Source organism: Periplaneta americana, chromosome 5 (assembly GCF_040183065.1).
Source record: "Periplaneta americana isolate PAMFEO1 chromosome 5, P.americana_PAMFEO1_priV1, whole genome shotgun sequence".
NCBI lineage: Eukaryota > Metazoa > Arthropoda > Insecta > Blattodea > Blattidae > Periplaneta > Periplaneta americana.
Genome location: NC_091121.1, coordinates 80,935,221 through 80,950,181, shown reverse-complemented (window position 1 = coordinate 80,950,181; position 14,961 = coordinate 80,935,221). Strand labels below are relative to the sequence as shown.

Here is a 14,961-nt window from a genome sequence, read left to right as displayed (position 1 = left end):
CAAATTTGTGGGCTGCGGTCAAAAGGATCTTACGCTCTAATTGGGCAGAACAACCACCCGTTCGGACACGTGAGGAATTGTGGGACAGAGTTCTAGATGCGTGGGAGGAGATGGCCAAGAATTTAGACGTGTTCCATAATCTTGTGGACTCCATGCCGCGCAGAATGAGGGCAGTTGTTGACGCAGGTGATTTGTGGACGAGATACTAGTCCCCACCACAGGCCTTGTTTTGTTAATATATTAAAAAATTGTTTGGTTTTGTTAATTTAATTATTTATTTGTGTTTGATATGTGTCCGTTTTTTAGGATGTGAAACAAGTATTTTTGTTTATACAGGCCAGGTCTCACCTATTAATAACCCACAGGTGATGGGCAATAATATTTTTACAAGGCAGGCATAACGAAGTTTGTTAACAAATGCCATTTCACATTTAAACTAATAAATTAAGTAAAAGTTAAAATAAAAAAAAAAGTAATTTTATCGTACCGGGAAGCGAACTCATAACCTCTGGTACGGATGTCAGACTTCTTACCACTGGGCCACACACTGCTCGTAAGGTTTTCTACATTATAGACGGACGACTTTCAATGAAGAGACACCACAGCAATGCCTTGCAGTGGGTTACGTTTACACGAGTGAACCGCGCGATAGAACTTATCATTTCTATCGACCAAGAGTCGGCCCAGTCTTTTTGCCGCTAAGTGTACATGTCAGCTGAGTTCAAGCTCCCTGTCCATAGGTCTACTGTCGAGCGGATGACAGTTTGATACTATGTATTCGATAAAAAAAACTTACAATGTTATTCACAGTTTAAGAATCTCATATGTTATTAATTTATGAAGAAAGTCGTCGTAATTCAAATGAGGCAAATAAGATGTACCGTCAGTGTTTTCCGCAATGAAGGTTACCTAATAGGCCTACTTTTGTAGCGGTTTCTCAACGATTATTAGAAACAAGATGTCTCTTACCGCGTTTCGAAAATCCTACAAACATAAATTTCTTTAAAAATGGTACTGCTTTATGGAAGCGGGAGAGATTAAAATGTTGCATTTAAAAAAAAATCGTGTGATTTTGTGCAGTAAACCATTATTGTTTATTTTTAGACGTACAATAAAAAATGGACCAATATTCCCAATACTGTTAAATAAAATGGAAATTTACAATAAAGTTCTATTAATGAGATTGAAAGTTTGTATTTGCTATTCGTTTTATGTAAACAACGGTCAGCCCCTGCATTAGAACAGAGCATCTGTTTTGTACCAGTATGTCTGTATGCGCTTGAGCTGTACCGTGTATTTGTAAACTCCCTCCTTCCCTACCAGCAACGTTGCCGAACGCCGAATATTGTAAACTTTAATAATTAATTAAATATTGCAATTAGAAAAAAATTGTGAGGACATTTTTTCTTCCTTGTGACATGAACAATCATCAGTTAAAATAATGACACTTATACCCCTTACACCCTCTATAAGTTTATAGCATTCTGGTTTAAAATCGTTTACATTTGTTACGATGTCCTCCAGACCTCACTGTCTTGCAGTGTCCCTGTCTATCAAGGACCCTGATATAAAGAAATCTAGAGTGTCAACGAAAAAAAAAATGAAATGTATACGACAACCACTGCACAAGGTTACATCCCTCTCCGATTTTCATAGTGGTATAAATATGGGAACGAAACACTAGCTGGGTATCAGAATCTCCTCAGCAATAACAAGAGCCGCAGCTACATTGACAACATGAAGACTTTCGTGAGTACAGTTCTAAAGTCATTCTTTGTGCAGTTTAGTTCAAAAAATTATTTCACCGATCGGTTATGTAGTTTAGCATACGAACTTCATAAAATAATAATATTTTAACAACTGAAAATTCCTCCAGCATGTGCCTCGCTGTAAATGTAGATCGTGCGATACTGCTGTACTTTTTACGGATTATTAATGATGGAGAAACGCTCGAGACAATTCAGACGTTCGATTTTCGCGGAAATACACGTTATCAGTATGCTTGGTAATGAAAATACTTATAGGCCTACTCTGAGTATGCAATTCATTCTGCCTGGGTGTACACAGGAATTTATCCTGAAATAGCGAATGGATTTTGTTGATGTTTGTAAATTTATCCAAAAACGATATCCGTTAAATATAATAATCTCCAATAAATATACTATATAAATATGTAGATCAAACACCATTGTGTTAATTTGAGATCAAAAGAACACAATGGTGTTTGATCTACAAAAATTGACACAATTTTCTTAGTGATTTTTCATATTACCGTAAAATAAATATTGACAAATGGCACACCCAAGTTATTGTCGACAGAAAAAAAAATTCTAACAAAACTTAATTGTAAACAAAGAATTATTTCATTTTGTTACGAATTTGTACACGTATAGTCTGAAAAATAATTGATGACACACATATTTTCCAAGTCCCATAAAGGAGGCACTGCGCTTGTTCAGAGGACGACCGACCAAGTTCACGAACTACTAGATGAGGTAATAGCATTCGTTGTTTCGTTGTAATTCGTCCGTAAGTAGCTAGAACAAATGACAGGGAAAATAATTTAGCGCAAAAAGTAGTGCGATAAAAACTTTTTCACCACCAAGAGTTGCGCTATCAATTATTTCCAAGACTGTACATATTGAGCAGATTAAAAGAGGACAGCCTCTTATTGCTAAGACTAAGGCGATTACCACTGCTACTTAATAAACATATTCGTGATTATGAGGCAACCATTGAGACAAGATTTTAAGGAAGTTATAACCATAGTAGAAACTCATTACAAATTGCTTAACAGGCTATTCTAGCATTAATATCAATTTGAAAGGCGTATTTTCGTAGAAAAGGAAAAAAATTATAATATAGGCTTATATATCTCTTAAATTCAAATTTGTACGCAAATACGGTCTATCCCTCAATATAGAAAATTTCCAGATTAGTGCTGCTACCCCTTTGCTACAAGGGATACTAAGTACTCATGACCGGTCTAACATCAGGAAACATCGAGGAGGTTAGAGGTATTCCATCAAAGTTATCGTGTCTTACAGCATTTTGAAACAGATTTTTCTCCCGTATTAAGAAATGAGAATTAGACCGTTTTCGCGCACATGTCTCCAATTAAATACAGTTAGTAAAGGGTAAAGGTTCGTAATATTGTGATACGAGTAGTCTAATATTGTGATAGTTCTTTTTGAGAATTTATTGCAATTTTACTGAGTGAGAGAAGGACCGGTTTTGTGCAGAACATTCCCTTAATACGTTGACGTAAGAAACCGATCTTCCTCTCGCTCAGTAAAATTGTAATACATTTTCAAAAAGAACTATCACAATGTTACTCATATCACAATATTACCAATCTTTACCCTATATTTATTTTGGTGGGAAAATGTATCAAATAAGCCCAATATATATATTTTTTTTTTGGAATTATAAAAAAATCTCAAATCGAATCGAGAGATGAAAGTTCACCTTATTTGCGTGTACTGTAGGTCTATACACTGTGTTCCGCTTAGAGGGATCGAGAAATAAATGCTCAGCACTTAAAACCAGATAAAGATATCGTTGAGATTTACATCTGACAAAATAGAGAAACCGTCCAAGTTTACGCAACAAAGTCTGAAAACAGCTGCATGCGTAACTTTCCTTTTGTTTGTTGCTAAAACAGCCTGGCGCCATTTTGTAGGAGAACACGCCATGGTCAACATGTGGACACCACAACAGAAAGTTCACTGTGTGCTATGGCTAGCAGAAGAAAAACCTGATAACGCGAACAGAGCGCCGTCGTATATGGATATGTGGATCGGAAGACGAGGACCAATTGCCTGGCCAATCAGGTCACCCGATCTGACCCCCTTGGACTTTTTTTCTGAGGCTTTGTGAAGGATTCTGTGTACCAAAGAGGCAGAGCTAACACTTTGGAGGAACTGAGACAACGCATCACAAATGCAGCTGCACTAGTGACTCCACAAATGCCACAGAACAATTGGCGGGAGGTTGAATACCGTCGTTTAGATGTCTGCAGGGCAACTCAAAGGTGCACACATAGAGTTGCATTCAGCATTCTCCGAAACTCGGAGAGTTTTTATATCAAGTTGTGTAAAAAGTTATGTTAATAAACCATTATTTACACTTGAAATTATCACTTATTTCTCGATCCCTCTAAGCGGGATACGGAGTATTAAGTGATTTCATTTACGTACGAGTATTTCTTTGAATAACAGTTCAAGAAAAATTACAAATAGTAATACCATAAGCAACATGGGAAAAATTGTCGTTACGAAATGCGTAACAGGTTATAGTGCGAAAATTTCGTCAACTTCCTCTAGTAATAATGTTTTTTTTTTTTTCTCCATTTCTATATTATCTTGCTGATTTCATTATACAACAAAACTTAGTAACTCTCTTTCTTATAACAAAGACGTTTGATTATACTACTAAGTTATTCTGACGTTTATGCTCGTACCGTTCTATTTATTGTTTCTTTCTCTCTCTCAGATCGCTGTTATCCTCGCCATCTTCTCCGTGGTCGCCGTATCGGCCCAAGAAGCCAACAAGGAGAACCTCAAGGGTTCTGAAACCATCTATTTCGGAACCCCAAATGGAGCCTACGCTGCCGCCCCCGTCGCCGCCGCCTCCTATGGGGCCCACCCTTACGTCGCATACCCAGCTGCGGCTCCCGCTTACCCTGCAACTTTCAGCTACTTCCGCCGATAATTGGAGATAATGATCGTGCTATCACGTCATTATCCGATAATTCAAGATCACTATTAAGACATTCTGATGACGACAATTCAAGACTGGCATAACAAAATGAACAAAACCGAAATCAAAATTTACGCACGAAATCTATAATACAAATATTTTGTTAAGGCCATTTAATTTTATCTCCTCTCTTTATTTCTCTATTCCCGTCTTAAGTCTGTACGCTTCCGTAAATAAATAAGTGTAAACATTTTATAGTGTATTTACTTATGTATATTTCGATCACCTAACAGTTCCGATGTATTCGAAAAAGTATCAAGTCAAGGTAAACATGCAAATACACAGCACCCTGATATTCGATAATGGCCATCATATCCTGTCCCGGCAAGCTCGGCAATGCAAGTGTTCCTGACCTATACATCTTGACTTTACAATCCCGAAGTCCTCTTTTCCTATAGCTATACATGACAATGAAAATTTTGGAACTCTGTTGTTGTGCAACTTCCCAATGTGACTTGTATCCATAGTAGTTGGTTTCCTCAACAACGTTTTAGGTTTTCAAACTATTTCGAACCCGCTTTGACAACAGCTTAAAATAATGGCTCTTACAACCTTTGCTGTTTACATTCTTCAATTATACAACATAAAGTGTTCTTAGCTTGCAATTCTTAGTTATCACTATAATTACTACCATCGCCATCTTTATCATCACTATTATTATTATTATTATTATTATTATTATTATTATTATTATTATTTATAAAACAGTTATATTACCGGTTGTTCTGTATGGTTGTGAAACTTGGACTCTCACTTTGAGAGAGGAACAGAGATTAAGGGTGTTTGAGAATAAGGTTCTTAGGAAAATATTTGGAGCTAAGAAGGATGAAGTTACAGGAGAATGGAGAAAGTTACACAACGCAGAGCTGCACGCATTGTATTCTTCACCTGACATAATTAGGAACATTAAATCCAGGCGTTTGAGATGGACAGGGCATATAGCACGTATGAGCGAATCCAGAAATGCATATAAAGTGTTAGTTGGGAGGCCGGCGGGAAAAAGACCTTTGAGGAGGCCGAGACGTAGATGAGAAGATAATATTAAAATGGATTTGAGGGAGGTGGGATATGATGGTAGAGACTGGATTAATCTTGCTCAGGATAGGAATCAATGGCGGGCTTATGTGAGGGCGGCAATGAACCTCCGGGTTTCTTAAAAGCCAGTAAGTAATTATTATTATTATTATTATTATTATTATTATTATTATCATAGGCTAATGATGAACGAACATCAGTATAGCTTTAATAGGAAGAGGAATAATAGAAGTCTAAACAGCAGTAATAGGCCTATTAGTAAAAGTAGAAGTAGCAATGACAGACGCAGTAGCAATACTAAGAAATGTTATTTGAAAATTAGGTCAATCTTCGATATCGCCTCACACCACACAAGATTACTGTGTTATTTTGTGTAGTGTGGGAGGGATACCGAAGTTTCACCGAAAATTATTACGATTGTTCTCTAACCAAAATATGAATATTCTAGCTTACCAGAACAGTACTTCTCTCGCTGCCCCATACACAGCAAACGCGTAAGAAAGAAACCTCCCTCTCCGCAAGCACTACATACAACGAGCTAGCTCGTTGACATACGACGCACTGGAGTCACGCTGTGTGGCCCGGTGTATTTCGCGTTCTTCTGGTTAAGGGGTATAAGTGCCATTATTTTAACTGATCATTCTTCATGTCATAAGGAAGGAAAAATGTCCTCACAATTTTTTCTAATTACAATATTTAACTAATTATTAAAGTTTACAATTTTAGACGTTTGGCAACGTTGCTGAATGGGGAGGAGGGAGTTTACAAGTACACGATACAGCTCAAGCGAATACAGACATATCGGTACAAAACAGATGCTCTATTCTAATGCAGGAACGGACCGTTGTTCACATAAAACGAATAGCAAATACAAACTTTCAATCTCATTAATAGAACTTTATGGTAAATTTCCATTTTATTCAACAATATTGGGAATATTGGTCCATTTTTTATTGTCCATCTAAAAAATAAACACTGGTTTACTGCACAAAATCACACGAACTTTTTTTAAATGCAACATTTTAATCTCTCCCGCTTCCATAAACCAGTACCATTTTTAAAGAAATTTCTGTTTGTGTGATTTTCGAAACAAGGTGAGAGACTCCTAGTTTCTAATAATCGTTGAGAAACCGCTACAAAAGTTGGCCGATTAGGTAACCTTCATTGCGGAAAACATTGACGGTACATCTTCTTGCCTCCCTTGAATTACGACGACTTCTTCCGTAAATTAATAACATATGATATTCCTAAACTGTAAATGACATTGTAAGTTGTTTATCGAATACCTGGTACCGAACTCTCATCCGCTCGGCAGTAGACCTATGGACAGGGAGCTTGAACTCAGCTGACAGGTACGTTCATCTGTGAAGAGTACTGCCTGCTGAACACGTTGCCACGTCTCTCAAGCCAGAATATTAACAAATTTAAGCATGCAATTTGATTTAATTTTTCGAAAACTTAATAGAACATACAAATACGTATTTAAACTAATATTAACTCTTTGCTAAATATAACTACTGCTGTAATTGTTTTCGTAATTTTACTAACGATATAAGCAGTATAACATGAATAAAATAAGAGAAAAAATATTATTTTTCTGGGAAAACTATCAAGTTTTGACCCTATGTTGTGTGGACATTTTTTGATCCTGTAGACCAGCGGTCGTCAGCACAGAGCACCCTGGGGCTAGTGTCTATTACCCGCGGAGAACACAGTGCACCATGGTGCACTTGTAGCTGCTAGTGGGTATGCTCTCTACCTCTTCCTGATGTACGACGGAGCACACGGGACGGCTCCGCTTACCCTTTGCACATTTCAGCGAGTGCTGACGACCACTGCTGTAGACCATCACCGACGACTGTGAAAAGGACGGCACTTATACCCCTTACACCCTGTGTAATAATGTTTTGATATTGTATGAAGCCTAAATGAAATCAAGTTTAAATAGGATTATTATTAATTTTTTGTTTGTTTAGTAAACTTTCCGAAGGCAGATCTGAACCTCGAAAGTGATACCAACAAGGCATCGCTTATGAGGCAACTACACCAGTAGATAATGGGGTAGGATTACCAGTTTCTTTTCTTCTCCATTGCATACATCACTGACTTATCACACATTACACTAATCAGACTTCAGAGGCATACAAACAATTTGTTCTTCCTCCGATACATATCGTCAAGTGAGATGTACTGCCTGATAATATATGTACATATCAGCTAGAACTTCAATCAGAGGCTGCTATTACTATTATTATTGTAAAACTTCGACATCTTACCGCATTACGCACGGGAGAAAAAACGCACTTAAATCACTGGAACCTTTTCACATTCCTCGGCTTCACGTCACTTAAATATCCTCTCAACAAACCCACTAACCTAGTCACATACCTTGATCTCACGTCACTTACAAGCAAACATTCTTTCACCATATTAATAATGTCAAAATATAAATTTTGGCCTCTCGACCGCAATTACGAGGGCCGTAAAAAATAAGTTAGCCAGGGGCCGTTAACAGAAAGAAAACACACGTTCATTGGAAAGAATTTATTGGAACAGACACAGCAATTGTTGAGCTATTCTTTAACATATTCCCCATCGGAATTGAGACATTTGTCATATTATAGTATCGACAGAGAGGTGTGGACTGCTGTTAAACGCTGGTTCCGACTCCAGGCGGCTGACTTATACGATACAAGGATACAAAGACTGATCCCATGGTGTGACAAATGTCTCAGTTTCAGTGGGGCTTATGTTGACAAATAGCGCAACAATTGCTGTATTTGTTTCAATAAATATTTCCATGCAATTGTGATTTTTTTCTGTAAACGGCCCCAGGGAAAATCACTTTCTGGACGGCCTCGTAATTGCGGTCGAGTAGCCAAAATTTTTATAAGCACTTATTTTGACATTATTAACATGGTGGAAGAAAAATATTTAACTTTATCTGCCCCCATCAGAATGTTTAACGATTTAAGCCCATAAATTGATTTGTTTTCTGGTTATTAAAGAAATATCCATCATTATCGATGCACACATATGATTCGTTTAAAACGCCCTATAATTTTAAATAATGTGACAATCTAGTAATAACATTCAAGTGCTTACTTACCAATAAGCGAATTAAACTTCGCAGTTGAAGTTTTCTCACTGTTTCACCGGATCATTCTAGCACGGCTATGAAAGGCAATAAAAGTCTTCGGTCCCTCTTCTTAATCAGGGTATATTTCTTAACATAAAACAATATTAACTTTTTACCCTTTAAAAGCACACTATCACTTTGCCATAATCGCAACCACAATCGTCTTAACTATCACTCCACACTATGTACACTGTTTTACGTAGCCTGTATGCAATAGCCCCTTCGGCACACGACTCTCACTAGGAACATTAAGCACTAAACATTTATAACCACTGTACGAATCAACTAAATAATGGTGAAGAGTTTATTTACAACCTTACCGATATTGAATATTATAATTTCACATCACCTCTTTTTAAGAAATATGAGAAAGATACAAATATCTTTCCTTCTACATGCATAATATTAATATTTCGCGATTCTTATTAATATTAAAATGATTATTGAAGTTCCGTCTACCTTTCCACGTTGAGCACGTCTTCACCCCACTCGCCGCAACCACCAACTGGCAGCACTGTGTGACATTTGGACGAAAAGTGTAGCTAAAAACTCCCTCAATCGTTAAAAATACCTACAAGTAAATATTAAAAGAAAGTTTTCTCGTACCTATACATAATACATTTCTCCAAGTCGAATTTATAAATTATATTGACATAATATATACGCCTATGTGTAAATCAATTAATTGAAAACTTGTAACTTCGTTAAGAAATGAGTTTATAGAAAAATCATAATACGTTTTGTTCATAAAAGAAATAGGGTTTATTTAAACGTCAGCAAAGATTTAAAGCACTCTGATGTTGTTAAGAAATAAGTTTACTTAAAAATAATAATACAGATTTGTTCATAAAATAATGGGGTTTATTCAAAAGTCGGAAAGATTTAAAGTTCTCTAACGTTGTTAAGCGTTAAGTTTATATAAAAATAATAATACAAGTTTATTCATAAAATAATGGGGTTTATTCAAAAGTCGGAAAGATTTAAAGTCCTCAACGTTTTTAAACATTAATTGTATATAAAAATAATAATACAGGTTTGTTCATAAAATAATGGGGTTTATTCAAAAGTCGGAAAGATTTAAAGTCCTCAACGTTGTTAAGCATTAATTTTATATAAAAACAATAATACAGATTTATTCATAAAATAATGGGGTTTATTCAAAAGTCGGAAAGATTTAAAGTCCTCAACGTTGTTAAGCATTAATTTTATATAAAAATAATAATACAGATTTGTTCATAAAATAATGTGGTTTATTCAAAAGTCGTAAAGATTTAAAGTCCTCAACGTTGTTAAGCATTAAGTTGATATAAAAATAATCATTCAGATTTTTTCATAAAATAATGTGGTTTATTCAAAAGTCAGGAAAGATTTAAAGGCAAAATTTTATTAAACTTTTTTGTTTGAAATATCTAAAAAAAAATAACTTCTGAAATTAGTGACATTACTTAGATTCTTATTATTTAAAAATAAATATACGTTAAGTACGACTTAGCCTATACAGAGGGTAAACGATATAAACTCTATCGTTTATAGATACATATCGGTCTACTGAACAAACTCTCTAGTGAAATTTAATTATTTGTTACAATTCTATTTTTAGTTTGCAAAATATCTCATTTTTAAGATTCATAGCAGTCTAATATTTGTTTGGATTGGGACTGAACTTCGCGAGGAGGAACGTGGACCCAGCACTGCGACCTTTCAAGATCTATTGCGCTAACCCTCAAGCTGATCTCACATTCATGTTCACTTCACCGTAGTCAAAGATTGATTCGACTCTGTCCTGATCCAGTAAAGCAGTTAACAATACTATTTTTCATTTAAAAAGAATTTACATCTTTACTTAACTGGGCTGTCCTTCATACAATAAAAATTACCTACGAATTGTAAAACTCTTCGTAATAGCACAGTCTAGTACATAGAGTCACGAAGCTCGAGTTGTGAGGGTGCTAAGAACAGTAGACTGTGCCGGTACTATTTCGCATTGTGTGTAATGAGGCGATATTAGTGATCCTAGTGGTTAGCAACTATCTATGGATCCATATTTACTACGTATTGAGCTTCCTGACTGTATATACTAGACTGTGGTAATAGTAAAGTATTCATATCATTGGATTGCAAGATGGAAAATGGCTTCTTTACCATATGGCTGAGCATTAGACAACCAACTGTAATTTGTATCGAAATATGACCAGACTTTTATTTCTTCATTCCTTGACTACTGTAAGTGCTGAAGTGATTTCAGTGACGCGGCAAAGACCTTGGTGGTTATTACTTCAACGAAACCGCAGGACACCGCACTCAAAAAAAAGGACCGCAACAAGTAACAAAAGAATAACATCTCGCGTAGAGGCTACTTTCAATCCTTGGTAACTGATAGATGATAGCTGAAAGTGATATTCATTTCTCATTCTGCGATATGAAATATATCCTTCGAGACTTAAGGAATGCGTTTATGTGTTTAGAAACAGTGGTTTGTGTATTTCATATTTATGTATCGGATACGCCCCTTGTAATGCGTTTGTCTGCCTATTATAACATTTATGTCTACATACGTGCAGTAGCATTGCAACTCTAATTGCTTACTGATAATGTCGCGAATCTATCGAAAGTTCATATTTTCACGCTCATAAATCTGACTTTTTAATTATCATTGTACTAAGAATAATGAGTGAAGATGATGCAAATATCGATTTCAACATTTTCACTATTCATGTCCTGATCCATTCCAGTATAACCTGAAAGTCGTTTCAACAATCTCATCTCAGATGACTCAATTATTTATTCTTCTTTCATTTTCTTTCACGTCCAATTCTCACATCCACACACCAATAAAAATACCGCCATTACTTTACAGAGTTTAAGTTGGGCGCTTAACAGCTCTTTTTGCCTTTCATAAAATTAAAGTAAATCCGTGGCGCTACAGCCCATGAAGGGCCAAGAACGACCAGCCGGCTGCTGGCCTCACGTCCACATGCCGAAGCAGAGGTGGACGACCATCCAACTAGTATGCAGGTATCGTGTGGTTAGCTCTATGATCCCCCCAGCCGTTATAGCTGGTTTGCGAGACCGGATTTTTGCTACCTATCGTAGCTCCCCAAGTGCATCACGATGCTGGGTGGGCACCGGTCCCATACACTTCCGAAATTTCATGAGAAAATTTCTTCCCCCATGAGGACTCGAACCAGCGCGCATTCCGTAACGCGAGTTCTAGGAGGGATGCCTTAGACCACGACGCCACGGCGCGGGACTTTTGCCTCTCATAGTGCAGCATAATCTTAGAAATTTATTTACTTTATTGTACAAGTCTTTTTTCTGTTAATGATGTGCATTAATGCATGAATATTTAAAGTATTTTAATTAAGAATCGTAGCATGAAGGTAACATACGCTATTCTAAATGGATAAAATGTCCGACTTTTAAATTTTACATTTAGTTCACACTTGCGGAGTAACGGTTAGCGCGCCTGGCAGCGAAACGGTTTCGAACCCCGGTCGGGGAAAGTTACCTGGTTGAGGTTTTTTTCGAGGTTTTCCCTCAACCTAATATGAGTAAATGCTGAATAACTATCGGCGCTGGACCCCGGACTCATTTCATCGGCATTATCACCTTCATTTCATTCAGACGCTAAATAACCTGAGATGGATACAGCATCGTAAAATAACCTACAAAAAACAATTTTAATATAATGCATATGATGAATTTTGCATCATTTCACATCAAATATACCGTACTGTAAGTATTTATAATAATATTTTGCTATTTACATATTCTATATTTGAGGTCATTTTCAAAACGTCTCTTGTCCACCCAATATCGAAAATGAGCTTCCTGTGGCCATGCATTCTTCAATTATAACTCTACATACAACTGTCATGATTTAGCTTCAGAACGCCCTCCAAGCCATAAAAATCTTGTGTTAAAAGTGACTATTGGAATCAAACTGTCTCTTACCCACAGCAGAATTTGCGACAAAATATTAGTTCCAGCTTTGAAATCAAAGAATCTCATGCTCCCATTTGATTCTAAATGCACAAAACCTCTTTGGTTTCATAATGTCTCTTGCCTTGCTGGTAAGAAATTTTAGACCTAAAAACGTTTTTCGTGATTTCCCACAAAGTCATGGGAATGGACAAGGGTCGTTTGGAAATAAGCTCCTCATTTAAGAATGAAAGAAATATTAAAACATATTAATTGCTTATCACGAAATTATAAGTATCGCTGAGCTCTAGAATACAAGTAGGCAAACTGTACTAGCATTAGTGATCGTGCCGTGTCAAGCCTCGAATCAAATGAGAGAAAAAAAGTGAAGGTAAGTAAAGATGACTAAGCAGTGTATTCCAAATAATTATCCCTGCAACAAAGACTTTGGCCAGCTTAGTATGTAGTTGCAAAATATCAAGTTTTTATTAGCGAATAAATAGGCCTGAGTATTTTCCCTGAACCAAAGAATTTTCCCTCGCACGATAATTGTGGAAATATAAAAAAAATGTATCTGCTTATTTGATGCCTAGAATTCATAAAAAAAATTCGACCTTTCACAAAAAGGTAATGTTTTGTAGGAGTGCGATTTGAAGTGGAATGACTCACATGCATAATTCCCTGTTGAATTGCTTCGTAAATACTGAATATGAATAAAATTGTCAAGCTGGTGAAAAAAAATTGCTCTAAAGAAAGCGACAGAATGCAAAAACTATTTTTGCAGTACCAGCTCTGTTTAAGACATTTAATTTAGTGTTCTGTCCAGGGGCAGGTTTTTCACTGCAAACCAGCTTTCTCCAATCTTACGTATTTTTTTGCCTTCCTCTTCGTTTGCTCATATGATCCATATATCAATGTCATATATTATCTGATATCTTCTTCTACCCCAAACTCTTCTCCCGTTCACCATTCCTTCTAGGGTATCCTCTTCAGTAGGCAGTTTCTTCTCAGCCATTGACCCAACCAATTATTTTCTCTTCCTGATCAGTTTCAGCATCATTCTTTCTTCACCCACTCTTTCCAACACAGCTTCATTTCTTATTCTGTCTGTCCACTTCACACGCTCCATTCTTCCCCATATCCACATTTCAAATGTTTCTAGTCGCTTCTCTTCACTTCGTCGTAATGTCCATGTTTCTGTTCCATACAATGCCACATTCCATACAAAGCACTTCACTAGTTTATTCCTTCGTTATTTTTCCAGAGGTCCGCAGAAAATGCTTCTTTTTCTATTAAAAGCTTCCTTGGCCTTTTCTATCCTCCTTTTGACTTCCATCTAGCAGCTTATTTATTTGCTTATTTATTTACTTACTTATTTGTTTATTCATTCATTCATTTATTTATTTATTTATTTATTTATTTGCTTGTTTTTGTTTATTTATGTATATAACAGGGCAAAGCCCCAAATACAATAGGCAGTACAGATAATTGTTTAAAACATAGAATTGCAGATAACATGAAAAAAGAAGGCAGTTTCCTGTTACTGCTTATAGTACATCCCAAGTATTTGAATATTTGAAGCTGTCCACTTGCTCTACTGTCTCATTTAGAATTCGGAAGTTCATTCTTCTGTATTTTTCTTCCTATGAACATGCTCTTCGTCTTATTTGCATTTATCTTCATCCCATACAGCTCACAGCTGTCATTTAGTTCCAGTAGCATATATTTTACTATCATTTCTCTTCTGCTAACAACGCCGTATCATCAGCAAATCTTATGCACTTTATTCTTCTTCCTCCTGCTATCACTCCTCCCACGTATTGAAAACGTTTAAGACATAGAACTCCGTAAACATCTCGAAATAGTTACTTCCATAATTATTGTTTCCTTTTTCCGGCATAATTAGGAACTAAAAATAAATAGGCCCTAACTGTAAAGAAAAAACCTAGAATAGAGTCAAAAAGTGGTCATATTCCATGATAGTTATCCAATAATCATTTCATCTGTTACTGTAACAATTTTGATAACGAATAATGAATTTATCTCGAGTTACTACTGACAAAAGAATAACAAACAACAAATTTTCTTTAGAAATACGCACGAAC

At 36.2% G+C, this 14,961-nt stretch overlaps 1 long non-coding RNA gene across 1 annotated transcript; it reads left to right on the top strand.

Moving 5' to 3' along the window:
* The first annotated feature begins 1,666 nt into the window (after positions 1–1,666).
* LOC138699874 (uncharacterized) lies at positions 1,667–4,954 on the top strand. The gene is made up of 2 exons (XR_011332107.1): positions 1,667–1,749; positions 4,495–4,954. It is a non-coding gene; the product is annotated as an uncharacterized lncRNA (long non-coding RNA).
* The last annotated feature ends 10,007 nt before the right edge of the window (positions 4,955–14,961 follow it).